The following is a 13,923-nucleotide window of genomic DNA, read 5'->3' on the forward strand; positions in this document are numbered from 1 at the left end:
TGGGGAACCGTGTCAAAAGCTTTGCTGAAATCTAAGTAGATTACGTCCATAGCTCGTCCCTGATTCAATTCTCCTGTCACCCAATCAAAGAACTCAATGAGGTTCGTTTGGCACGATTTCCCTTTGGTAAATCCATGTTGTCTCGGATCTTGCAACTTATTGGCTTCCAGGAAATTCACTATCCTTTCCTTCAGCATCGCTTCCATTACTTTTCCAATAACCGAAGTGAGGCTTACCGGCCTGTAGTTTCCAGCTTCTTCCCTATCACCACTTTTGTGAAGAGGGACCACATCCGCCGATCTCCAATCCCTCGGAACCTCTCCCGTCTCCAAGGATTTATTAAACAAATCTTTAAGAGGACCCGCCAGAACCTCTCTGAGCTCCCTCAATATCCTAGGGTGGATCCCATCCGGTCCCATGGCTTTGTCCACCTTAAGCTCTATCCACTTCAATCTCATTTGTACTTTTTGCAGTCCATCGCGGTCCTTCTCCAGGATTTTCTTCTGTGAAAACAGAACAGAAGTATCTATTTAGCAAATTTGCTTTTTCTTCATCATTTTCCACATAGCGGTTCGCAGTATCTTTTAGTCTCACAATTCCCTTTTTAGTCATTCTCCTTTCACTAATATACCTGAAGAAAATTTTGCCACCCCTCCTTACATTTCTAGCCATTTGTTCTTCCGTTTGCACTTTCGCCAGACGTATCTCTCTCTTGGCTTCTTTCAGTTTCATCCGGTATTCCTCCTCGTGTCCCTTTTCATGAGTTTTTTTGTATTTCTGGAATGCCAACTCTTTAGCCTTTATTTTCTCAGCCACTTGCTTGGAGAACCATATCGGTTTCCTTTTTCTCTTGCTTTTATTTACTTTCCTTACATAAAGGTTCGTGGCCCTATTTATAGCTTCTTTCAGTCTGGACCACTGTCCTTCCACTTCTTGTATTTCCTCCCATCCCATCAGCTCCTTCCTCAGGTATTTCCCCATTTTACTAAAGTCAGCATGTTTGAAATCCAGGACTTTGAGTTTTGAGTGGCCACCCTCCTCTTCAGCCGTCATATCAAACCAAACCGTTTGATGGTCACTGCTGCCCAGGTGGGCACCCACTCGGACATTTGACACATTATCCCCATTTGTGAGTACCAGATCTAGTGTCGCTCCTTCCCTCGTGGGTTCTGACACCATTTGTCTGAGCAAAGCACTTTGAAAAGCATCCACAATCTCTCTACTTCTTTCCGATTTCGCAGACGGAACCGTCCAATCTACATCCGGCAGATTGAAATCTCCCATCAACAGCACCTCTCTTTTCTTCCCCAACTTTTGAATATCAGCGATCGGATCTTTATCTAGGTCCTCCAATTGTGTCGGAGGTCTGTAGACAACACCCACATGGACAGAGGTTTTATCTTATCCTTTCTTTTTAAGGTGATCCATATCAAAGAGAAGGTGCTGGAAAAGAGGGGAGAGTTAGCAAAAAAAACTGTGAAATAATAGGATGCCCCTCTCTCCCCCCCCCCCCACTTCCATCTAGTGTCAGTCCCTAACCCTCTTCCACCTAGTGTGTGCCTCCTCTACTTTTTCCATCCAGCCTGCACTCTTTCCCCTTCCATCCAATGTCTGCCCCCTTTCTCCCTTCTCTCTCCCTATTTTCCAGAGTCTGTCCCTTCTCTTCCATCTTCCTTTCGCCATCAGTCCCCTTTCTAACCCATCTCACTGACTCTTCCTTCTAGCACCTGCCCCTTCTCTCTGACCATTCCTTCTAGTATTTGTCCCCTCTATTCCTCCTTCCAACCAGCACCTGTCCCTTCCCACTCTCCATTCAGTAACTGTCTCTTCCAGATCTTTCTCCTCCCCTTCTTTCTGACTTTCTCATCGAGCCCCTCTCTTCCTCCTCCTTCCAACCAGCATGTGTCTCTTCCCTTTCTCACTCTGACCCTCCCATCCAGCTCCCTGCCGTCTTCCCCTTTCCTTCCATAATACTACAAATTGGCTTCACCCTCTCTTCTGCCCGTCTCTGGTCACTTTTTACTTCCCGATGTGTTCGCCCTCCTGCGCCAGCGATTATCAGTCAGCCTGCCAGCGTCGGGGCTTCTGCTGCTTCTCCTCCTCAGGCGCGCGCCCCACCTCTGCGCAAAACAGGAAGTTGCTTAGAGTAGGCGGGACGCGCGCCTGAGGAGGAGAAGCAGCAGAAGCCTCGACGCTGGCAGGCTGACTGATAATCGCCGGCGCAGGAGGGAGAATGCATCGGGAAGAAAAAAGTGACATCGCGGACGGAAGAGCGCCGGCAGAAGAGGGAGCAGAAAAAATATATTGGTTGAGGCGCATAGGCGCCACTTTTTAAAACAGCTTTTTAGGGGAGTGACCGCTGCCCCTGCGCCCCACCTGGCTATGCTTCTGACGTCATCTGCATAAATGTAGGGGCTGAGGTTTTGATTGTCTAGTAGTTTGGCTAGAGGTATCATCATTAGGTTGAATAGTGTTGGTGAGAGAGGGGATCCCTGGGGGACTCCACACTCTGATATCCATGGGGTGATCTTTCGTTGTTACTTGGTATGATCTTGTGGTCAGGAATCCTTTGAACCATTTGAGAACTGTGCCTCCTACTCCTAAGTATTCTAGTATGTGTATTAGTATATCATGATTAACCATGTCAAAGGCACTGGACATGTCGAATTGCAGGAGGAGGATGTTGTTACCAGTCGCAATTGCCTGTTTGAATGGGTTCAGTGCGGACACTAGTACAGTTTCGGTGCTGTGATTCGACCGGAATCCCAATTGAGACTCGTGCAGAATTGAGTGTTTATATAGGTATTCAGTTAGTTGTTTTGTCACTGCGCCTTCCATGAGTTTGGTCATGAGTGGAATAGATGCTACTGGTCGATAGTTGATTAGGTCCATTGTGCTTTTTTTTTTTTTTTAGCATCTTTCGGTAGTGGAGTGAGTAGGATGTTTCCTTTATCCGTAAGATCTACACACGCTCTAAACCTTTCCTTTTCAATATGGATAATTATTACCAGCAAGGGCTCGGCCTACAAGTTCCAGCTCCCCTTCGCCCTCAGTCCCAACACCCATCCACCCTATGAAAAGAGAGGACTGAGATCCTTTAGATTGACCTTTGAGCAAGCCAATCAAGCTCATAAAACCTTAATCTCGCACAAACGTTCTCTTCCGGGATATAGAATGCTTCTGCGTATGATTGGCAGTTTAGGGGACCAATGGTGGTGGAAGGAGAGGGGGCGGGGTATTTGGCGCGTTAGCTGGAGTAATGCGGACGGTACGGCGGTGGCGTGGCGCGGTGCCCGTTAGTGAGAGAGGAGAGGCAGTGAAGGTAAGATGGAGGGTCCTTGTCTGATTTTGGAAGGTATATCTGCTTTTTAGGGCTCTCGTTCGAGAGATTTCTGTTCTGCTCGTGTCTCCCTCTTTCACACGCTGGCTTAAACTTGGCTGTCTCGCTCTGGGCAAATTACTGCCTACTATCACACTGCATTTCATTTGTTCTTACGCTTGCTGCAGCCGTCAGAAAATGGAGGTAGGAGGAGGTGGAGAATGAGCGGCGAGTGCAGGCGTGGGGGAGGTCTCGTGGGGAGTGCCGTCTTTATGGACTGGGTGTCTCATTTGTTTACTCTGCGTCCGTATATTTTCCTTTCTTGTTTATAATACGATTTAAATGTTAAAACCCCTCCCCCCCCCCACACACACAAAACAAGTTATACCTTTTGGACTACATTTTTGGCTAGCTTTTGGAGTTCACGTTCCTCGGATCCAGTTAAAAAAAGTATTTTGTGTGTGTGTTTTTTGTTTCACTAATGTGTACACTTATTTCTATACGTAGGTAGCAGAAAGGTACGGGCCACGGCCCGAGCAACAAATTGCTGGTGCGCCAGGCATTAGCAGCAAAGAAGGTTGGTTTGTTTGGTTTTTACATAGCCTCTTTCCTGCTAAAAAGCAAAAAGATATCAAAGTAGGATCAATAGAATATATTATACAAACCTTGTAGCTTTGTGGATGACTTTCGTGCAGTATATTTCCATAGAATTCTAGGAAGTAAAATCAGTTTTTCTGGTGAAGAGGCGGTACCTGGGTTGTAGCTTCTACAGTGGGCCAACGTAGGCTGGCAGTTGGTGGAAATGGACCCTTTTAGGGATGAGGCTAGAACATCAGTGGTAGCAGGGATGCTGCACTGCAGCACCACGTGGTATTCCTAGTGCCACGGGAGAAGGATACAATTAAGGTGAGACCAATGAAAAAGTTGGAGCCTGGCTGTTGGTGGAGGGGATGTAAGTAGCTGGGAGGTGGGGGTGAGAAATTTGGGAAAGAGGGAGCAGAGAGCCAGGAAGGAGAAAGAAGAGAAACTTGGGGTGCTGGTGCAGAAAGTTATTGTGGACTAATCCATGCTTATCAAGGGTTATGTGTGCTGAGCAATGGGGAGAGGTATTGTGTAGGTGTTAACCTATGTATGGCTGCATATTGCTTTAAAATGGATTCTAATGAGGCTACTGCATATTCCATGGCAATGAAGAGGTAAACAAGCTTTTAACACATACTGAGAACTTTTATTTTGTACAGGTATGTACAAGGTTTCTGGAGAGAACTTTTTTTTTTTTTTTTTTACTGTTGTTTTTGTCTCCTTTTGTAACCTGAAGGAAGCCCCTGTGAGCTTCAGAGGCAGGCAGGAGGTTGCAGACATACATATGTCTGAACAAAACAAAAGTGAAAGTACATATTGGCCCTGTTCTTATGTGTCTAAATATATGCCTTGCAAAAATTGCTTGTACATAACAGGTGCCACCAGGGTGTGCTGATGCTTTTGTTTTCTTTTGGACATGTACATAAGAGCCTAAGCTTACCACAAAACCATGTGCCCATGCATCCGGCATACTACTGCTTCCCTCCCCCGCCACAAGTGTTCTGTACATAAAAGTATAGTAAATTTAACTTTCTGCCTTCACAGTATTATGCTTACGATCAAAGCCACATGCTCACCGCGAGCCTTTCTGCATTAGCTCCTGCAAAATGGGAGAAATAGAAAATTGGCAGGGTGAGGTTGATCCTGGAGAAAGCAGGAAGTACGAGGTAAAATGGTGGATTGACCTAGATGGGGCCTTACCTGTAATGGGGTTCTCTGTGGACAGCAGGCTTGTCACCTGCACAGAACCCATAAAAATTCTGTGTACCAGTTTTCCCAAGCTTCCCTCTTTGGCTTTTGTAGCTTAAGATACTTCGAGGACAAGCAAGCTGTTGTATTCTCGCATATGTGTGATATCATCCAGTGGAGCATGGGGCGGACGCTGACTAAAAATGATACCTAGAACTAATCAGCATTAAACACTGAGGACACGTGTGGGTTTGACATTGTCCTCACTGGCACCAGAGGACTGCAGTGCTGAGCATCAGTCTTCAACACATGGTAACGGCATTGGTTTTGCTGGTACCTGAGAAGTGCCAGCACTAGGAGGAGTGCTCCCCCTCTTTGGAAGAGGTGCTGATGCGCAAGTCTCCAAGCAGCCAGGTCCCCGTTTCCAGTTCAGCACCAATGCTCTATTAGGCTGCCTCTCTCCCAGCTCTCTCACCTTTACCGGTGACTTCCTTCGATGAGTTTATCCGAGCCATGCTCAGAGAGGAGTTGGTGCAGATGCAGCAGCTGCAAACTGCTGAGGCATTGACTGTCTGCGCCAGCTTCAGATCAGCCTTAGGTTTTTTCTGAGGCTCAGGTCATTCCTATGCAGAGATCCTTATGTCAGTGCCTTGAAGGGTGTCAACATGGACATCAACACATACGTTACTGTTCTCGACCGCGGGGGTAGAAATTTTCCCAGAGTCAGACGGTAGGGCCGTACCTCAGCGCTCTTTGGAGCATGGACACTGTTCCACTTAGCTGAGGCAGGCAGACTTATTTGGTCAGGTCTGAGTGAGACTGCTTATGGTACTCAAGAGGACCATGCTACTTCACATGGGTGGAGTCTTATGGGATACCATCTGATCTCTTCCCAACTTGAGAGATGTAAATCTCCACCAGAGGATCTCTTTCATTGGCTTTGTTAGGGAGATGGCTTTGGCCATACTATTTGTTAGAGATGGAGGAAGAGCCTGGGGCAGAAATGTTAATTGTTCTAGACTACAAGTCTTCTCCAAAGGAAAGAGTAGTACCATTGCACCTATCTTTAAAGATGCACTGATGAAGAACTGGGAATTTCCCCTGTCGGTGCAGGCCGCACACAAGGTTGATACACAGTATTGTATCCAGAATGCTTCTGTTTTCAAGAGGGCCCAGCTGCCTCACCACTCCCTTTAGTCGAACCTTCCCTAGACCTCAGCACCCCTGGGTAGAGCAGCTCAGACACAACTTGTTTGGGTGGAAAGCTTTTGAGGCCTTGATGCTTATTGCCCGTATCCTGTCCTACTAGCTCTACACGAGCCTTAAGTCTTTGGTCCACAGTACACCAAGTCTTGCAGATTTTCTCCCACAGCAACAGGCTGCAGAGCCTGTTGGCCAGTAAGCAGCTGTAGTGTCAGAAATATCTAGCTAGAGGCACATTTAATTCTTTTGATATAGTGCTGCACGTCTCTGATCCAGAACCAGTGGTTCAGGAGAGATTGGTGAATGTTCCATGCTGAGGTGACAGTCTGTTTGGTGATAAAGGTAGAGGAGGTCTCAGACCAAATCAAGAAACATAAAGATACTATCCAAACTGTATTGGCAACCTCCAGCTACAGCCTCCTTCTAGGAGGTTTTTGAGTGGGCCTAGGCGATGACCCTACTACTCTTAAGGTGTAGGTTTCCACCACCTTCTTGATCTTCCCAGAACCCCAAGACCCAGTGTGCTTGGTCTCACCAGTCCCACCCTCAGAAGCCCCAGCCAGCTCCCCAGTTAAAGCCAAGGACGAGCTTTAACTGGCTCCATAAGAGTATAGCCATGTTCAAAGTAACTGTCCTGGATGGCCTACCGGTACAGAGGAGGCTGAATTTTTACCAACACAGGTGGCCCCTTGTAACCTCCGACCAGTGGGTTTTTCAAATAGTCTCTCTGTTATGCCTTGCATTGGTGTCAGACCACTAAATTGCCCACTGAGAGCTTCATACATCAACTCTCAGCACAAGCAGGTACTTGTAGAGGAAATCTTTGCTCTACAAACCAATGTAGTTGAACCTGTGCCACCAGAGCAAGAAGGTTAGGGATTCTATTCCAGGTACTTAATTGTGCCCAAGAAGATGGTGGGGAGGGGGAGGATTTTGTCCCATCCTATACCTAAGGGCTCTGAACAAATTCCTGGTCAGAGTTCAGGATGATTTCCATAGGCACCCTTCTTACCATGATTCAGGAAAATGATTTGGCTATGCTCTCTGGACTTGAATGTCTGTATCAACATTTTGATACTTCCCAGTCACAGGAAGTCTCTGGTTTCGGATAGGGAAATACCAGTACCGTGTCCTGCCATTTGACCTCGTGTTGGCTCCCCAGTGTTTACCAAGTGTCTCTAGCAATAGTAACGGCATATTTACGCAGGGTGGGAAAGTATGTGTTTCCCTATCTGGATGATTGGCTGGTCAAGAGCACATCACAAGAAGGAGTGTTAGTCAATACACCTAATTATTCAGGTGTTGGAGCTCCTAGAATTTGTCATAAACTACTCCAGTCCCACCTTCTCCCGGTCCAGTGATTGAAGTACATAGGAGCCCTGCTCAATACTTTGCAGGTTTGGGTGTTTCTCCCAGAATGAGGGCGGACACCTTGACAGTACTAGCCTTCCAAGTCTGCAGCAGCAAGCAGGACACCTCATCAAATGTTGAGGTGGTTGGACCACATGGCCTCAATAGTGCATGTCGCTCCTAAGGGACGACTCAGTTTGAGTGGCCCAGTGTAACCTAGCTTCCTAGTGGTCTTGCGCAGCTGGAAATTTACAGATGCAATTCAAATTCTGCCAGAGTTGGCTCTTGCCCTTCTCTGGTAGATAATTTGATTTGAATTTGACTGAGGGGCTAACATTCTACATTATGCCACCTCAGAAGGTGTTAAAAGATGCATTCAACCTAGAATGGGGAGCTCATGTAGATGAGCTTCACACCCAAGGAACTTAGTCTATGTCATGGGTACAGGGATGGTGAGCCCTTGGACTGCAGCTAGGCTGCAGCAGACAAGTCCTCTGAGAAGGTACGAAGCAGAGGCAAGCCAGACACTGAATCCAGGGGTTAGCAAACGCCGGCGCTAGTATGGCGCTAACAGCCTCTAGCGCCGGCGTTTGCTTTTGGTCATGAGAGTAAGAGAGACTGAAGGGGAAACCACACAGGAATGTAGCTCAGGGCTGTACTTAGAACCACAGCTATATGGACGAATGGGCTTAACTAACTCAAACAGGAATCACACAGAGAGGTAGCTCAAGGCTGAGCTAGTAGACACAGCTAAACAGAAGAACCACCCACTCACTCAAATAGAAACCAAATAGAGAGGGTGCTCAGGGCTACGCTAGTAGTCACAGCTAATCAGAAGAGCAACTCACTCGTGCCACACAGAGAAAGGCCGTTCAGGGCTGCGCTAGTAGTCCTAGCTAAACAGAAGGGTAACTCACTCAAACAGAATCCTCATAGAGAGGACTCAAACAAAGCATACAGAGAAGTAAATCAAGACAGGGCCACACAGTCATTCTAAGGTAAAAGGGAAAACGCACAAAAGCAACTAAAGGCAAGGCCACAGAGTCAAATACAGACACTAGAGACAAAGGGGAAAAAGCAGGCAACAGGGAAAGGCTGCTTTTACAAACACAAGTCAGACAAGGAGCAGAGCTCACAAGAGCCAGGAAGCAAACACAGCAGACAGTTAAAGCAGGCTACATGGAAGACTAACAAACAAAGAAGCAATGTGCTTACCAGCACCCACAGTTGGGAAGGGAAAGACCAGGTAGACAGAGAGGCAGCAGACACAGCTGCACAGTAGTGAACTAATCAAGGTCAAGGCAGGCACTACAGACTCTCAGAACAAACTGACAAGAACTACACATGCTCAGAAACAGTATCGGCAGAGCTTGAAAACAAAGCTAACTGGAAAGTAGTCCATTCAGGTACAAACAAGAACCACACACACAGGGAAACAGAACAGAGCTAGCTGGAGAGCATAGTTAACATGAAAGTGATCCATTCAGGTTCAAACCAGAAGCATACACACAGGGAAACAGAACAGAGCTTGGCTAAAACAAAGAGCAGGAACAGAACTCAAGGCTGTGCCCTGAGGCACAGCTAACAAGACAACCAGTTCTCTCAGAATCATAGTTATAACTGTAACAAGAAAATGGAAATAGACCTATTGCAAAGGCAATGCAGAAAAGTTTTCTGGGTCCTTATAAAGGAGGTGGCTGATGTCACACTGGGCAATGAAGATTGGAAACAGAGACACCAAAGCGAGGCTTGGCTAACAGGAACATCAACAGCAGGGAAAGAGTCTGGAGGGGTCACAGAGCCAGATATAGAGAATCAGAAGGTCTGGACATAAAGGCACGGCTGCAGCTGTGATAGTCTACTTCAGAAATGAATCCTCATATCAGCCTTCTTGAGCTGAAGGCCATTTGGAACGCTCTAAAGGCCTTGGAAGATTGGCTACATAACCAAATTACTACCTATGTCTGTTTTTGAGAATAATGTTCTATGGAAGCAATCGGGGGGGGGGGGGGGGGTGTACAGGTTCCTACTCGTGTCAGGAAGCAGTGGGGATGTGGCATTGGGCACTTCTACATGGAATGATACTTCAAGCCATGTACCTCTGGTGGACAGACTGAGCAGGGTTTTGCAATCGTATGCTTGGGCTCTCTACATGGGTGTAGCCTGCAAGATCATCTGAGCATGGGGTACCTCTGGTGGATATTTTTTTTTTGCCACTCATCTCAACAAATGTCTGTTCCAGGCTTAGATCACATGGCAGCCTAGCATTGAATGCCTTTCTCCTGCATTGGGGAAGGGACCTCTGTATGCATATCATCTGATACCTCTCATAGGACTTGCCGAGGCAGATATGGTTTCCTCTTCTGCTGAAAATGTCCTCCAAACATCCATTGGAGATTTGGAATATTTTCTGACCCTTAGCACCCAGAAGATGGCTCTCTCCTGCCTTCCATCCTCCAAATCCTTGGCTTTCACAGTTTGGATGTTGACAGCGTAGAATTTGAATCCTTGGATTTGCCTGGGGGGAGGGTGTCCTGCATCTTACTGGCTTCCAGGAAAGACGCCACTAAGAGGTGTTACTCATTTATGTGGAGGAAGTTTGCTGTCTGATATGAGGGCAAGGCCTTAGATCCTCTTACCTGTCCTCTACAAAATCTACTTGAATACCTCCTGCACCTTTTGAGTCTGGTTTGAAAACCAATTCTGTAAGGGTTCATTGGAGTGCTATCGGTGTTTCACTGTGTAGGAGGTAAGCCCATCTCTGTACAGCTTCCAGTTGTTCACTTCATGAGAGGTTTGCTGTTGACATACCTGCAGCTGTCATGGTATCTCAATGTTGTCCTTGCTCAGCTGATGGACCTTTTGAGTCACTTGATTTCTGTCATTTGAAGTATTTGACCTGGAAAGTTGTGTGTTTGGTGGTGGTTACTTCAGCTCGCAGTTGGTGACCTTCTGCTTTTTTTGGGGGGCCCATCTCTTGGAATAGCTTTCTTGCTGATTTTAAGAGCTGAGCTTTCCTTTTCTAAATTTAAAGCAAAAAGCTTTTTGGCATCAGCTTTTGGACTTGGTTCCAGTTAGTTTAGTGGCCTGTGAGCTGAGACTCTGCCTTCCCCTTTTCTCCCTCCTAACTTCTGTCCTTCCTCTTGTTACTTGTCTTGATTCATGTATTTTGTGGTTTGTGTAATGTGGTTCTTTCCTATTTTTCATGGCGTTCTTTCTTAAATAAAAATTTTATTTTATTTTATTGTAAATTGCTTTGACCTTTTAGCTAAGTGGTATATCAAACTTCTAAATAAATTTAGTTTCTAATTGGTTAGCAGATTTCATCTTCTTTACCTATACTGTATAGCCCCCCTTGCTTCTAAAGGGGAAGCTGAACAACTTCAGAAGAGACTGAAAGAAAGCCCTTCTGGCAAAGGAAAAAACACTCCAGAGTTCAGTTTTTCTCTCTTATATTTCAACAATTTTTATTGATATGGCAAAAACATAAATAACAATCAGCAAGTTCAGTATACAGCCATTTGTCACAATACAAACAGAGTAAAAACCCTTGTAACAATTCCATCATCAAATTTTAGCATTCCCTCCCCCTATTTTCAAAGTACAAACATTCACTGAAGTTGTACATAAGAAAGCAACATAGAATGATATCCACCATTTTTTTTTGTTACATTTGTACCCCGCGCTTTCCCACTCATGGCAGGCTCAATGCGGCGGGCAATGGAGGGTTAAGTGACTTGCCCAGAGTCACAAGGAGCTGCCTGTGCCGGGAATCGAACTCAGTTCCTCAGTTCCCCAGGACCAAAGTCCACCACCCTAACCACTAGGCCACTCCTCCACCATCAACACCCACCACCCGCTACCCTCTAAATCTGAAATCCCCATGAGCAAGGGCTGTACCGAACTACTATAATGTGACATCATACCTTCTAGGTTGAAGCCCAGGAATGCTCACTCTTCTAACAGCGTCAACTATCAGTTACTATTCTACAAAATACAAATTTCAGCATTTATTGATGACTCCACAGTGACCACCAAAAGGAGAAGAACAAAAGGGGGGGGGGGTCCCCCACTGTTACATGGTAACCCAGAAGGGACGTCAAGTATTTGCAAATTCCTTGCCTCAACCTCACCAATCATGCCTATAGTGGAGACCCCAACCTTCCTCCCAAACCCCATAGCCTTATCTCCACCTTAAACCCAGAACCAACTTCAACCTATCAACCTAAATTCTCTTTTATAATGCTAAAATTTATTACAGTAAATTGTTACAATAAAAATTCTTCTATCCCACTATTACAGAAAATTGAATTCTTATTTATATAGGTAAGATTTTATTTTCCCTATACTGACATTTTTTTTTCGTCCTTTCTTCCTTCCTTTGGAAGCTATCAGAATCTGACTGGTATAAGATGTGCTTAGCCAGAATACTGAAGCTTAATTTTGTCCAATCACTTGATCCCAATTATCCATTTGCCCTTTGTAACCTCCCTCCTTCGAATACTTTTCACTCATACTTGTCCTGAAGCAAACAGACACTTGTTAAAATTTATGGCCCATTACTAGGGCTATGCAAGCCTTCTATTGTCTCTGAGAAGACCAAGAAGATACAAGCTAGCTAATTGCCCTACTAGGTCATAAATAAGGGAATGTTTTATATGTACAAAGCTGGCTGATCTTCAAAACCAGACAGCTCTATACTAAACAATACCCAGGCTGGGCTGACCCTGAGGGGTCATATCAAGGCTACAGTGTCAGCCATGGCTATGTCTGTAGCCCACTTGAGCTGAGCCTCCATAGGGGAGTCTTGAAAATCTGTGAAATGGTCATGTGTACACATTGACATCTCATTACTGCCTTGAGCAAGGTAGCTGACATGATAGCTAGTTTGGGTAGGCAGTCCTGAAGAATTTGGCTAGAATCCAACTGTTTTCTTCCCCCCCCCCCCAAGCCAGACTTGTTCTGTTGCATGCTGTACTTCCACACCTAGTATGGCTATAGTTTCAGGTTGATTGAGTTCTAGGCCTCAACGTTTTGAGTATCTAGTTGTCCTAGTATTGTTTTTGGTGAAACTGGTAGCTAGGGATTCCCATCTATAAGAATACAATGGCCTGCTTGTCCTTGAGTAAAGCAAAGTTACTCACTTGTAGCAGATGTTCACTTTGGGCAGTTTGAAGAGTTTGTCTAGAATCCAACACCCCCCCCCCCCCCCCCCCAATCTCCAAGCCACACTTGTTCTGTTCCAAGCTGTACTTCCACACCTAGTATGTGTATAGTTTCAGGTTGATTGAGTTCTAGGCCTCAACGTTTTGCATATCTAATTGTCCTAGTATTGTTTTTGGTGACCTTGGTAGCTAAGGATTCTCTGAGGACAAGCAGGCTTCTATATTCTTACAAGTGGGTGACGCCGATCCGCATTGCCCGGTCCGGCATTTACCAAAGCTAAACGAGAGCTTTGTGGAGCGTGAGTGCCTTCCCGCCCATGGGTGATAACTAATCAGCATCGCCCAGTCCAGCATTTACCAAAGCTAAATGAAAGCTTTGTGGAGCATGAGCTCCTTCCCGCCTGGCGTACAAACACGGTCTCCTCGGTTCTTCTTTTTCCGCAAGAGGAGTAGATGCTTTTTCTTAGTATCCCCTCATTTGCTCGGCCTTGGAGAGCTATTTTTTGTGCCTTCCGGCTATTTTTTTTTCTTTCTAAATTGTGTTCCTGATGGAATTTTCATTTCCCTTCCTTTCAAGCGCTGTACCCGGTGCAATTGGACAATCTCTGGGGACACCCATTCTTGGTGTCCTCAGTGTCTTGGGCCTGACCATAGCCCTGCTAACTGTATTTTCTGTCTTTGCATGAAGAAGAGGACCCAGCTTTCTGGAGAGGCTCAACGAGAGGGGATTTTTGGAGCCAAGTCTGGTTCCTCGACGTCGGCATCGATGTTGAGCATCACACCAGGAGCGTTAGTCAGCATGGCTGCTACTAGACCCATAGATACTGGGAGCAGTGAAGTATCAAGTGGGTCTCCACCTTCCTTGAGGTCTCCTGCTGTACAGGGCCCCAGGATCGTCCATCATCTAACCCGACCCCGAGGCAGTGTGAGGATTTGACATCGTCATTGGCACCGAGGAGCCTTGATGACAAGTTTCGGGTGAAGGCCAAGAAGTATCATCGGTCACCTTTGACATGTGCCGAGAGCTCTGGTGTGTCGAAGGATTTGGCATCCGAGAAGTGTCTGTGCTAGGAGGACCCACTTTATACAGGAGGTACCAATTCGCCAGCTCCCATG

The 13,923-nt window shown here is 46.1% G+C and overlaps 1 protein-coding gene across 1 annotated transcript in view; it reads left to right on the forward strand.

Annotated features, from left to right (window-relative positions):
• Positions 1-3,498: 3,498 nt before the first annotated feature.
• The window catches only part of KANSL2 (KAT8 regulatory NSL complex subunit 2), a 220,339-nt gene continuing 209,914 nt past the window's right edge, over positions 3,499-13,923 (forward strand). The window contains exon 1 of the mRNA XM_030196841.1: positions 3,499-3,523. The gene's annotated coding sequence lies outside the window, so the exon portion shown is untranslated. The remainder of the gene's footprint in view (positions 3,524-13,923) is intronic.

Source organism: Microcaecilia unicolor, chromosome 3 (assembly GCF_901765095.1).
Source record: "Microcaecilia unicolor chromosome 3, aMicUni1.1, whole genome shotgun sequence".
NCBI lineage: Eukaryota > Metazoa > Chordata > Amphibia > Gymnophiona > Siphonopidae > Microcaecilia > Microcaecilia unicolor.